Source organism: Artemia franciscana, chromosome 9 (assembly GCF_032884065.1).
Source record: "Artemia franciscana chromosome 9, ASM3288406v1, whole genome shotgun sequence".
Classification (NCBI taxonomy): Eukaryota; Metazoa; Arthropoda; class Branchiopoda; order Anostraca; family Artemiidae; genus Artemia; species Artemia franciscana.
In genome coordinates, this window is record NC_088871.1 from 13862530 (window position 1) to 13875679 (window position 13150).

Below are 13150 nucleotides of genomic sequence, written 5' to 3' on the forward strand. Positions count from 1 at the left end.
TTCTTTGGAAATCTCCACTATAAAAAGTTTATCCAACAGAAAATTCCCCTAAGGAGAATTACTCCCGCGGAAAATTTCCCCATGAAAAATTTCTCCCGTAAATCTCTCCCACAGAAAAATCCTGGAAAAAAATAAGTCCCTCCTGAAAGATGTCTGTATAGGCCAATTTCCAAATAACAAATACTATATGGAAACAATGGGCAAATTTCATAATTTACAACTCTTTCCCAAGGGTTAGAGGGGGTCATGCCATCCCCAGAGGCACAGTTATTTGGCTTTTCAACTATGCTGAACAAAATGGCAATCTGAAAATTTTGGTCGGATGAGTTTTGAGAAAAAGGGGTGTGAGAGGGCGTCTATTCACCCTTCAACTTTTTGGGTCACTTATAAAGGGCATTATAGCGCTTAATTTCACTTCGAATGAGCCCGTTCCGTATTTTCTATACCACTGGTACACTACGATCACCCTTGGGGAAAAAAACAAACAAACAAGCAAATAATCACCCATCGTGATCTTTTTTTCTGGCAAAACAAAATAAATATAAAATTCTATAATTTGCGGATGGCAGTTTGAAACCTTTAAAATAGAGTTTTCTGATAAGCTGAATGCGATGGTGCGATGGTGCGATTTTGATTAATATCCCTCGAGTTTTGGGGTATTTCCCCCTTTTTGCAAAAGCTGGCCAAATTTTTGCTGCCTCGTAGCTTTTGATGGGTATCATTACCCATCAGTTCGTCACCATGAACTGTTTGACAGTAAACTTAATGATTTTTTTTATATTTTGGAATCAAACAGTTCGTGGTAACGAACTGTAGTAAGGAGCGACCCGGCTCAATAGTAACCGAAACTCTAAAAAATGGAATTTTGATACCACTAGTTACATCAAAAGAATCGCATTTTAACGCTGATTTAGATATACAAGTTTCATCAATATCATTTATACCAATCAAAAGTTACGAGCCTGAGAAAATTTGCCTCATTTTAGAAAATAGGGGGAAACACCCCCTAAAAGTCATCAGCATAAAAAGCCAATTTTTTTGTGTATTAGTTGTTACCAAAATTCTTTTTTTTTAAGTTTCAGCTTTTATTGACTTGAGTCACTCTTTGCTAACAATTCGTTACCATGAACTGTTTGAAATGTGGCTTAGTCATGCTGATTTTATTTCATTTTAGCCCCTGGAAAGTGGAATCGAAAAACTTTTTTTCTTAGAGCTTATCATATGGCGAGTTAAACAATTATCCCCTGGGTTGCTCACTTCCCACCACCTGGTGTACATCTGGGACCGCCAGGTGTGTCACGCAGTTCCCCCACGCTTGGTAGAGTTAAAATTTTAACAAAATTTCCTAATATTTTTGTATTGGGAAGGTTTCGGTTGCAAAAATCAACATAAAAAATTGTGGAATTAATTCCGAAGCACCTGTTTTACATGATTTCTGAGAGCGGGCAACCCTCGCGAGTACCTAAGACTATCCTTTTATATTTCTGTTCGGAAAACGTTTAGCAATTGTTCATCAACCTTTCAGAGCGCCAACATTTCAGTGCCGTGCTTGACCCCCATTATTACCATAATGGCTTCGAATATTTTAATCTTGCTTCGCATATTTACCTTCATATTCTTCCAAACTGTTTTCAACTGCGATAAAAAAAAAATAAATAAATAAAAAAAACAAGTACTATGGCTATTCTCCTTGGTCATATTCACAGCATCCACTTTCTTACGAAAAATATTCACAGATATGTGAAACTATTCAATTGATCAATTTTCTCGGTATCTAAAATGATATCTTCACCGCCGGTTCAAACTTCTTTTGGAAACTTAATAAAAACCGAGTTTTACCGTCTTATTTGTCATCATGCGAATTCTAAAGCCTTTGCCGTGTTCCTTAGGACAAAGACAATTAGAATAACCTATCATAACCATCTTTTTCCAGGAATATTTCACTTTTTAACTCCACTTCATTAAACAGTGCAGTATACTGATGCATAAACAAAATTTCTAAAACGTCAGGAGAGAACATTTCTCCTGTTCAATTTTCAGTAAAGAACACCAAGACTTGAGCCTTTAGAAGGGGAGGTGGCAGTCCAGTCGTATTGTAGTTGTCTTAGTAAATTATTCGCAGCATTTTTTCTATTGATTCCCCAAAAAGGCCAGTTCAAACAGTTCAGAATAGCAAGACCATACTATTTACATATATGTCTAGATTGCAAGTCAGTTCCTCAACATCCGGGGATTTAAAATGTATCATAAATAAATACGCAGCAAGTCCTCCCTGATTACTTCCTGCTTAAATATCGCAAAACTCTGCCCAAAAATGTCTTCCGCAGCCACGATGCATTTCGCATCAAGGACTTTTACTATTAAGCCAATTACTATACCCTACACTACACTATAAGAGTCGCTGTTAGTCCAATCAGGCGGTAAACAAATTCATAGTCTTGTGAGTAAAAATAATTTAATTCATTGGTTACTTCATGTATTTCCGATCTAACAACGAAGCATGCCTGACGACAGGTAAGGAAAACCGTAGCGTATACTCTGCAGTGGCGTAATTTTCTCAAAATTAGGGTAGGGGGAGCAGAGTTGAAGCCAATTTTTCCAAAATAAGTAAAAATGACTGCGAAAAATGGGCCATAATACCCATAAATGTAAAGATATATGCTACTACAGAAAACTAACCCGTTTCTGTGGATGCTTGAATTATGAAGGCTTATTTTGGTTTTAACAAGATTTTTCAAGAAACTTTATTTGAAATGGGGGAGGCAAACTGACGCTGGAACCCATATCTGGGAGGGGCACTTGCCCCATCTCCCTTCCCCGTCTGGGTAATCAACTATCCTGGGTAATTTCTCTAGTTTTCATAAATATATGGAAGAGTGTGTAAGGAAAATTTTCTTGAGATTGGTCCGAAGGCACACACATCAGAGGAGAAATTGATCCATAGTAGCTAAATATTCATTATTTTGTACTCCCCCCCTTCCACACATACAGCCGTAATACACATTCGTTTGTCGAACATATGTCGGAAATTGGGTTTTCAATGGCCACAGTTTAACTATGTTGAGTATACCTCTGGAAGACATTAGCGAGTCTAAAAAAAAAGCCGAGACAAAACTTAGCAAATGGAAACACTGCCTACGCTATACAATTTATAGCTTAGTCAATTTTTGAACCAAGTCTCATATTAATATATTTAAAAACCTATTTGAGAAGGAGTGTTCAGTTTCAATTTCAGCATTAGCTGTCATTAAAACACGGCATAAAAACCTAATTAATTCACTACGAAAAAAAATACCTTGCATGTTTGCAACTCAAAAACGGCTCAGAAATCTGTTTCATATATCCTTTGCAAACACTGATAGTTTATTTATTATAGAATTAACGATCCCAAGTCAGGCAAAGGCTCTCTAAATATCTCAATATCAATAACTCGACTTTGATTCTTGCTTACCCATAAGAATTTATTAACAAGGGACTAAGATGAAAACTACGCCACCGTGCTAAGCACATATTAGACATCACACCTTTTTTTGTCTCTTTTTCAAGTTCTTGCATTTTAGAAATGACAAGAAGTTAGCCCTTTTGAAAAAAAAGGTAAAAAATTCACGTAAAACTTTTATTTTGAAAAAAAAATTACATATAAGAATGCAAAACGTCTGCAAAAGTCATCGTTCACAGAGACATAAAAAAAATTATCTTTAAAAAGTTTTTTGACCAAGAACTCTTTTATTTTGAAAATAAAAATTGACATAAAACAACACATACTCACTGTGAATGTAATGTATAGCCTGCTAGCAGTACCTCATAATTGAAACAAAATGGCTCAGTTCTTTCACCTGTCCTATGCCACAACCTAGCGAAAATTCGATTTTGAGTTAAGGAGGGTTTTAACGTCAATGGTTTGTACAGTCAGAATCCAGTGCGGATAAATTAAAACTGCAAAACCTAGTTATATATAGCTATTTATATATATAAATAGCTATAGCTATAGTATATAGTTATCTAACTATATATAGATAACTATATATCTATTTTCTGCAGAAAATAGAATGGCAAAAGATAGGAAGAAAACACTTTTGGAACTATCTATTAATTGCACGCTCTATCTTCATCTATTTGTTCCGTTCCAGAAAAATAAACCGGTATATTTTCAAAAGTCAATTCAATCAAAACTAATGGAATTACTAATTTTGTTGGAAATGGTAAATTCAGCAATTCAAAACAATTTTTTCTAAAACTTCGCATATTTTCTGTCGACTGAAAACGCCCCTTTTTCTGAATGTTAGCAGGGCAAAATTTATTCTAACAAACCATTTTCCAAGTATTATTTTTGTGAGGAATTAATTATGGTTATGTTTCCTGTAGAACCTAGGAAAATGGCCTTTTAGCCATTTGGGTCAGGAAAGGAGTTGCATAACGATAGCTTTACCGAACAAGGTTGATTCTACAGTCACATGTCCAAGATTCCCAATTTCATGACTCATTAATCATCGTTTTAAAAATAGGGCTTGCCAAAGGTATCAAACTACATGTGCAGAGATTTGGGGGTGGAATATTTCGTTTCGTTTCCCAGAAAACTGGGACAACCACCAAAGCCTTAAATTATCCAACCACTACATAATCCAAGCAATCCTCCATCCACACACAAGAAGGGGTGAGGAAAAAGTACTCACTTCTTCTAAAATAAGTCAAAAGAACCCCCTCCCTGCGACCCAAGAAACAACTTTAGAAGGAGATAGAGACCTGGACTAAGACAGTTCTTCTGACCCTTCTTAAGGTAAACCTATGGCCACTTATGGTCCAAGGGTTAATTTAAACAAATGTCTCCTCGCGTTAGAAACATTATCTGGATTTTGAGTTCTACAAAATCCCATTACCTATCAGTAAGAATTCTTTATTTTCATAGTAAAACCTAAAATGGTTATTACTTGATACTGGCATACGCGTACACTTTAACGTACGGAAACTGTTACTTTTTTTGCCAACAGATGTGGAGTTCGGACTTAGGATGGAAGCTTTTGAATGGGCTTAAACTAAGGAGTGTTGGCCGAAGTCCCACCTCAGGTGGTTTTAAGCTAGAACAAAATAATAGCAGCATTACAAACAAAACTTGGAAAACAGCAGAACTTATAAAGGAGAAAGATAAAATAGGTAATTTCCCCAACCCTCACAAACAAAATTCCGGAAAAACAATTGAACGAATTTTCAAGTTCAGTTCAACCAAATTCTATCTTTTACAAACTAATATTAAGAAAAAAATGTATTTGGAATCTTTTTGACGATTTACTCGCCAGTCCCACACAAAAAGCCAAATGGAACTCAATAGACATCATTTGTTAGGGACATTTCACTGGTGGTAGGTTTTTTCAAACAAATGTCATATCCATACCCACTAATCCTCCCCTCCTCTCATTCTACAATGAAATTTCAATGAATGTTCTCATAATGAAGAAATTGAACATATTTTCACCTAATCAATAAATAATAACTGAAAAAAGGCATCTTTCAAAACGGAATCCTTGGGAATTTTTTAGAAATCAGCTCACTTCACTAAAAACAGTCTTATTATATACTTTCGGACATAAAATTATAGACATAAAATTTCATAAGTGCAACACCACGAAGAAAAAGAAAGGGGGAAGAGGAAAGCACTTTCTTCTAAAACCTATTGTCGAACAGTTCGCGGTGATTAACTGTAGTAAGGGGTGACCTGGCTCAGTAGTAAACGAAACTCTAAAAAACGGAATTTTGATACCAATAGATATATCAAAAGAATTGGATTTTTATGCTGATTTTAAATACATAGGTTTCATCAAATTTAGTCTTACTCATCAAGAGTTACGAGCCTGAGAAAATTCGCCTTGTTTTGGAAAATAGGGGGAAACACCCCCTAAAAGTCATACGATCTTAACGAAAATCACACCATCACATTCGGCGTATCAGAAAACCCTACTGTACAAGTTTCAAGCTCTTATCTACAAAAATGTGGAACTTAGTATTTGTGTCAGTTTGTTTGTTTTTGTTTTTTTCCCAGGGGTGATAGTATCGACCAAGTGGTCCTAGAATGTCGCGAGAGGACTCATTCTAACGGAAATTAAAAGTTCTAGTTCCCTTTTTAAGTAACCAAAACTTGGAGGGCACGTAGGCCCCCTCCCACGCTCATTTTATTCCCAAAGTCAACGGATCAAAATTTTGAGATAGTCATTTTGTTCAGCATAGTCGAAAAACATAATAACTATGTCTTTGGGGCTGACTTACTACCCCATAGTCCCCAGGGGAGGGGCTGCAAGTTTCAAACTTTGACCAGCGTTTACATACAGTAATGATTATTTGGAAGTGTACAGACCTTTTCAGGATGATTTTTTTGTTGGAGGGGGGTTGAGGGGAGGGGGCTACGTGGGAGGATCTTCCCTTGGAGGAATTTGTCATGGGAGAAGAGAAATTCCATGAAGGGGGCGCAGGAAATTTCTAGCATTATTTAAAAAAAAAACAATGGAAAAGCAAATATGAAAAAGTGTTTTCAACTGAAAGTAAGGACCAGCATTAAAACTTAAAACCAACTGAGATTATTACGCATAAGGGGGGTCCACCTCTTCCTAAATGGCTCGCTCTTTACGCTAAAGTATTTTTAGTAATTTCAACTATTTATTCTACAGCCTTTCTGATTCAAGGGTCAATCTTAAAGAATTGGAAAAAAATCAAAGCTTTAGTGTAAAGAGTGAGGTATTAACGAGGGGACAAACCCCCTCGTATACATAATAAAAATATACGAATATAGAAGTTCGTTACGTAATTTGTAAGTTATGTATATTTTTTACTAATAAAAACGTTCGTTAAAAATTAAAAATTCTAGATGCCTTTTTAAGTAACCAAAAAATTGGAGGGCAACTAGGCCTCCTCTCCCACCGTATTCCTCAAAATCGTATGATCCAAACTAAGAGACTCAACCACCATAACCTTCTAAGATATAATCTTTTCTGCCGTTTTCGTTGGTTAAAACCAACTGATTTCAGAAATTTCTCGTTTATACAGAGCATATAGTTTTTTTCAAAGCTCTCTTTCAATTCGACTCACTCCAGTAGATAACGTACAATAGAGACTTGATTTATCAAAACACAAACAAAACACCAAAAGTTCCATAAACAGTTGCTGTTTCATCGACCTTGTTTCGTATCCAGAAAGGCAGACGTGAGGGAGTAAAGCCAGGTAAATAGGGATTTGGTCAGGGTGCTCAGCCCCCAACGATTCGATACTGGATTCAATCGAAATGCGAGGACAGCTTTCGCTTTGTGAATACTTGGTTGAATATCTAATAGAGAAGATCAATTGGTGCTAAGCCAGGAACCAAGGCATGTAAATGATCGAGTTTCTCCAGCGGCATTTGGTCTTGTTGAGGAGAGTGGATCCTATGACACATGACCATAAGCTTGTTTTGTTCGGTTTTAAATTCTGTTTAATCTTGACTCCCTATTTCACAACGGTATCAACCATACCTGGAATAATAGAGGATTCTGGCTCTTTTCAACTACCACTTTTTTTGAGAAAGTTTAATTATGGCTTAAGTAAGCTTTTTGCAGCAGCATGTGACTTTCCTTTACCTTTTCTGAAAAAAACTTTAGTGATTTTCTCTAAAGCTAAGGCAGAACAAAACTTATTTTAGGCTCAGACAAATAAGACTTCATGTTTGGTATTTTTTTTTTCTTGAATTATGCAAACAAAACACCGGCCTCATTCCAGGATTTTGGTTCCTTGGGGCATTTTAACCTTTTCTTATCCTTCAAGTATGTTTTTTATGAAACTTCAAGTATGCTTCTACCATATAATTTATACCGGATATTAATCAATTCAGTTTAATGGCTTACCTAGCACAATATGGGCTTAGGCTGCAAGTGCAGTGCTCTATCTCCAAACAAAAATTCTCAATAGCCACTGAAAGCTAGCTTTCAAAAAAATAAGGTAAACTTGCACCCCCACTCCCTTTCAAGAAAACAATTTTGAAAGTTGTGTCTTTGTGCTTTAACTTCTTTTTACAAAATGTTGACTTTGAGTATTGACAGGATGTTTTACCCGATTGGATTAGGTTCATGTAGTTTGATTATTTTCGCTAATGTGCTTTTCCAGTGTTATCTATACATTGTGGTAGGCTTTGATCCCTCTTATCTCTGCTTTTTACGTGTGAATTTGTCCATTTTAATGTTTATCCATTTACAGCGTCCTCCTCTTGTATGGGCCTTATCAAACTATATAATGCCTGCATCTTGGTGTTTTTTTTACGAGAAGTTGCTCACTTTGAAGAATCATGTGAGGCGTGCCACGCGTGATGGAAGTGTGCCACGCTTTGAGCGGAGAGGTGCAACACGAGAGACGCGTACCAATCCATGGGAGAACGAATGAAGCTCCAAGATGTACACAAGGCGGTAGAACGAACACTTCCTTAGTCTTTTATGCGTAAGAAAATTCAATTCCATTACAGGTTCCTTTTGAAAATTTGTATTTAGTTTTACGAAAAGATTTCTCTTATTGCACCAAATGGTAGGCAACTCATTTACCGACAAAATCCCCAACTGTCAAACACAGAATAAAGTTTTATGAGAATGAATTTCCCCAGGAAAAAATCATGGCTATTATCCTAGGGAATGATCCCTCGGAATATGAACACCTGCTGTGCACCTCAAGCACCACTTGTTCCGGCACGTGGAACGAATTCCCGCTATACATCTCTGTGCCATGCGGGGCAGACTTCACGCCTCGATGGCACGTCCTACTTGCTACATGTGTCTTTTGAAATTATATAACTATCGTTGCTTGTCGGTTATAGGAAACACACCCAAAAAGTGAAGTTAGGTTAGTCCTAATGAAAAATAACGAAATATGATGATAAAATAGTACTTTGAAAAGAAAATTATGGAAACCTAACCAAACGTAACATAACCCCTATCCCTAATGTGCAAATATATAGGTCTAGCCCAAATTATACAAGTCCAACGTATTATATCATCCATCACTTGTTATGGTAGCTATGAAACCAGTTTTCTGAGATGTAACCTGAGCGTAATTCTTGAATGTACTTTCAATAACGGAAAAGTATGTAACTATCAGCTATTTCGGCGGAAAAAGGGTTAATATGACCATAAGAAGCATTAGGAGCAAGCAACATGAGTAAAAAACATATACCACGTGGCCTGTACTTCACATGATGGAAGTTTGCCACACGTGGCAGCAGGAAGCACGACATGTCAGAGGTGTGCCAACCCAGGGCGGAGCAAGTGGCATTCCGAGGTGTGCGTCAGGTGGCTGATTGGGTAGTTCCACAGTATTTTATGCATGAGAAAAATTTATTCTGTTCGTGTTCGCTTTAAAATTTCGCCATAAATGGACAGCCGCTATTTTAGCAAATGAAGGAAAGTTTATCTCCCGACAAAATTCTGAGCTGTCAATTCCTAAATAGCTTTTTACGAATAAGACTTTTATCAGAGAAAAAAATCATATTTATTATCACAAACACCAAAAACAAGAAGAACAATAGGGAATTTCTCAAGACAGTGGGAAACAAATTACAATGAATATTTCAGCCCTATGCCCAAGGGTGGTCCTCAGCAATACAAAAATATATAAGAGGAAACAACTTACAACAGGATACAATCTATAAAACTAAAATAAAAAAAATTTCAAAACAGTCTCAGCATCCTTACCTCAGCGAGGTTCAACCAGGACTGAAATATAAATTGTGATAAAACGAGGCAATCCATTGAAATGACAGAGGATGATTTAAAAACACGTTTTTAATGCCGGCCTTGCTTTTTTGGGTGCTGATCTCATAGGTCTATTTGTGACAGGTTCTGTGCTACTATCTATTGGTTTTTATAATATTTCGTAAGGACATTAAATTTGAGTATAGAGCATTTAGTGAATATTCTCCTAAGTCCCTATTTAAGGAAATATTATTAATATGAGATCAGCCTACCTATCGACCTAGGATTTATCACAATTTATTTATCAGTCTGGTTGAACTTCGCTGAGGTAAGGATGATGGGACTGGTTTGAAATTTTTTTCATTATAGTTTTATTGATTTTACCCTGTTGTAAGTTTTTTATTCTTATTTATTTTTGTATTGCTGAGGACAGCCCTTGGACATAGGGCCGAAATATTCATTCTAATTTGTTTCCCACTGTCTTGAGAAATTCCCAATTGTTCTTCTTGTTTTTGGTGTTTGTGATGGAAAGGCAGTGTGGTCTTCGTCGCTATTTATATTTATTATTCTAAGGACTGTCTACTCTCCAGCACCTAGTGTACAATTCAAAGCGCCATTTGTTCGCGTCGTAGATCATCATACCATGCATGGCAGACTTCGTGGCGAGCGCCACTTGGGGTGCACGATTCTTGAAAGTAGACAACTCCTCGCTATTATCTGGAAGAAAAAATCAATATAGTCATGAGCAAGGATGATAACAATCAAGCGCCTTTTCACCTCTATTTTGGTCTCCTTTCTTTCAATTCACCACCTTTGATCCTTGACAATAAACAATTTGAGAACCCTTTTTGCTGAGAGCCGAAACATCCGACCTCTTTGTTAACTCTGCATGTCTCCTGCTGTAATGAGTTTAATGTAGTTTGACGTAAGACGAGAGTACCTTGGACTCAGTGTCACTTTCATAAATTACGATTGGCCTCCTTTTTTTAGTAATACGGACGAACAGTGAAAACAGCAGGAGGTGTTTGAGGTAAATCACTTTAAAAAATTTTAATAGTAATGTGATTGTTTTAAGAAATACCCTCTAGCTTCTATTATCTTTCGGTAATAGGAAGATCTAATCAGGATTTAGTAAATTATAAACACCTTCCGACAAAAGAAAATTTAACTAAGTGAACCACATTTCAAATTTCTATTAAGTATCCAATTTGAATATAAAAGCGCATTATGCAACAACTTTCAATTCAATTACTAAAGTAAATCTGGCTTACACCTGCAACACTCCATCTTCTTTCCAATGCCACTTGCCTACATAGAGTAGATCACACGATGTGGTCCGCAAAACATAGAAATAGTCAAATTAGTAGTTCTAGGGCTAGAAGGAGTTGCTGCTACAGCGCTAGTTTAAGCTTTAATCGTAGTTGATTTCAATAAAACGTAAAATCGCAAAGAAAGGAAGAAAACGAGGACAATTTTATTATACTTTAATATTTATGTTACTGTGCATGTCCGAAATTTGGTTAGTGTCAACATTCACCGGTGAGCATCCGAAATTCCTTTGTCTCTTGAAATCTCTTGGATTCAATTAGATTTGCGAATCAGCTCTTTCAGTCTTATTCACGCTTTGATGGTAAAAGTTAATGTTAGGTAACAGGTTAGGTAAAAGTTAATGTTAAATTAGGTTACAAGTCTCGGAAATGGGTTCAAAACCTAACCTATTACTATAAAACCTTGCATAAAACTGAAAAGTTAATTTACCAATTTTGGACATTCACGGTAACATGTTAAAATCTCATTGTACGATAAACTATTTGCAGAAGCCCAAGTCCTCACCAACACGACCAAGAATTTAAGTCCCTGGATAAGCCTGCTTATAAACCGACAAGTGTATTTGCGCAAAAAGGAAACTTTTATTATTATCATCCCTAGAAAATCGTGCTCATGACCATACTCTTTCTCTATTCTATTTAATCGCGACGGGTACTAGAAAAAAGTTATAGACAAACAATGTGCAAGACCCAAGGTCAGGCACAGGGAAGGGCCTCAATGCTCAGTCTCCGCGCCCCAGAAATTCTAAGTTTTCCTGGATTTATTGTCAGTTTTCATTCAAATTACCAGATACAATTTGTTCTTGTAATATTGCCCCCCTCCACTAGAAACAATTTTGAGCTTATATTCATCGAAAGACTCCAAACCTTATAATGAATATGTGCTCGAACTTCCATGAAAAAGAAATAAGTTGATATCTTCATCAGGCCAGTGGATCACTGAGAACAAGGTTCTCATCCAATACGACCAACACTATAATTTAGGCCCATGCCCGCAATTTGATTTCTGAGTATAGATCTGTAAGAGGGTCGGGGTTTCTAGGAATGGCTGAAGTGTTTCCATAGTTTTCTTTCTTTTATTTTACTTCCAAAAGGTTACCTTTGCTTGATTTTTCGTGTTTCAATGGAGGATCACATCCCCCCCCCTTTCTAGCTGGGCTTCGTCTGAATTTCTCATAGCTTTACATCCGGTCTCTATTCTACTTTATATGAAATAAACAGTTGCAACCATCGATTGAAATAATAATATACAAAGGCGTATCCAGAGGGGTTAGCAGGTTTAACCCCCACTTCAAAATGTTTGTCCGGCTTGTAAAAACGTAACAAAAATGAATATAAACTAATTTTTGATGCTTTTTTAAAGTTGTTTGTACCCCACCCCCTTGAAAATAATCCTTTTGTAAAATCTTCCACGAAAAAAAATCCTGCATCCGATCCTGCCAATATGGCATTATACACTAGTTATCATATCCAAACTTAATCCCAAAAACGTATACGACGAAATGCCGGACTAATACGAATTTTAGCCTGACGCGTTAACAATAAAGCCAATTTTAGTTTCCAAAGAATATCCAGTCAGGATACATAAACTTTCATCAAACATTCACTTTTCAAACATACAAAAATAAACTTAATGACAGACGATGACAGCTTTACATCTGACAGACAGGGAAAAATTAATTAATCAAATTTCGCTCTCTAATCTTCAGAAAGGGAGGAACGCTTATTTAGCTAATTATGTCTCTAGATTGAAAGGATTACTAAGAAAAAAAGTTGACAATTTTCCTCTCTGGTGTCTTCTTTTTGTTTAGTCCTCTTTTTTCTTTTAAACGAAAGGTTGGCTTCCCATTCTCAAAATATCCTTTCTACAAAAAGTAATTAATCAAATATTTTCTAATTATATTCAGTTCTTTTCTCTCTTTTTTAACTTTGATATTGTTCCACTAAGATTTTTGAATGAGACTCTAAAGAAAAGAGGCTAGATAAGAGTTCTTTCAAATAAATTAGCCAACTTGGTCACTTCTTAATAAGATTTCGATTTAACTTAGTAATTGAAAATAAAACTATTTCCAAATGAAACTAAAGAGGAACATTAAAGCCTAAAACGAGCAAAATTTACCTTGAGCAAAA

At 36.2% G+C, this 13150-nt stretch overlaps 1 protein-coding gene across 4 annotated transcripts in view; it reads right to left on the minus strand.

The window, feature by feature from the left end:
* Positions 1 to 13150, minus strand: part of LOC136031032 (mediator of RNA polymerase II transcription subunit 18-like) — a 301962-nt gene that overhangs the window by 281536 nt on the left and 7276 nt on the right. The window contains exon 1 of one of the 4 annotated variants that reach the window (XM_065710221.1): positions 10335 to 10351. The exons of the other annotated variants lie outside the window; for them this stretch is intronic. The gene's annotated coding sequence lies outside the window, so the exon portion shown is untranslated. Of the gene's footprint in view, positions 1 to 10334; positions 10352 to 13150 lie in introns of those variants that run through there. 4 annotated transcript variants of the gene reach the window in all.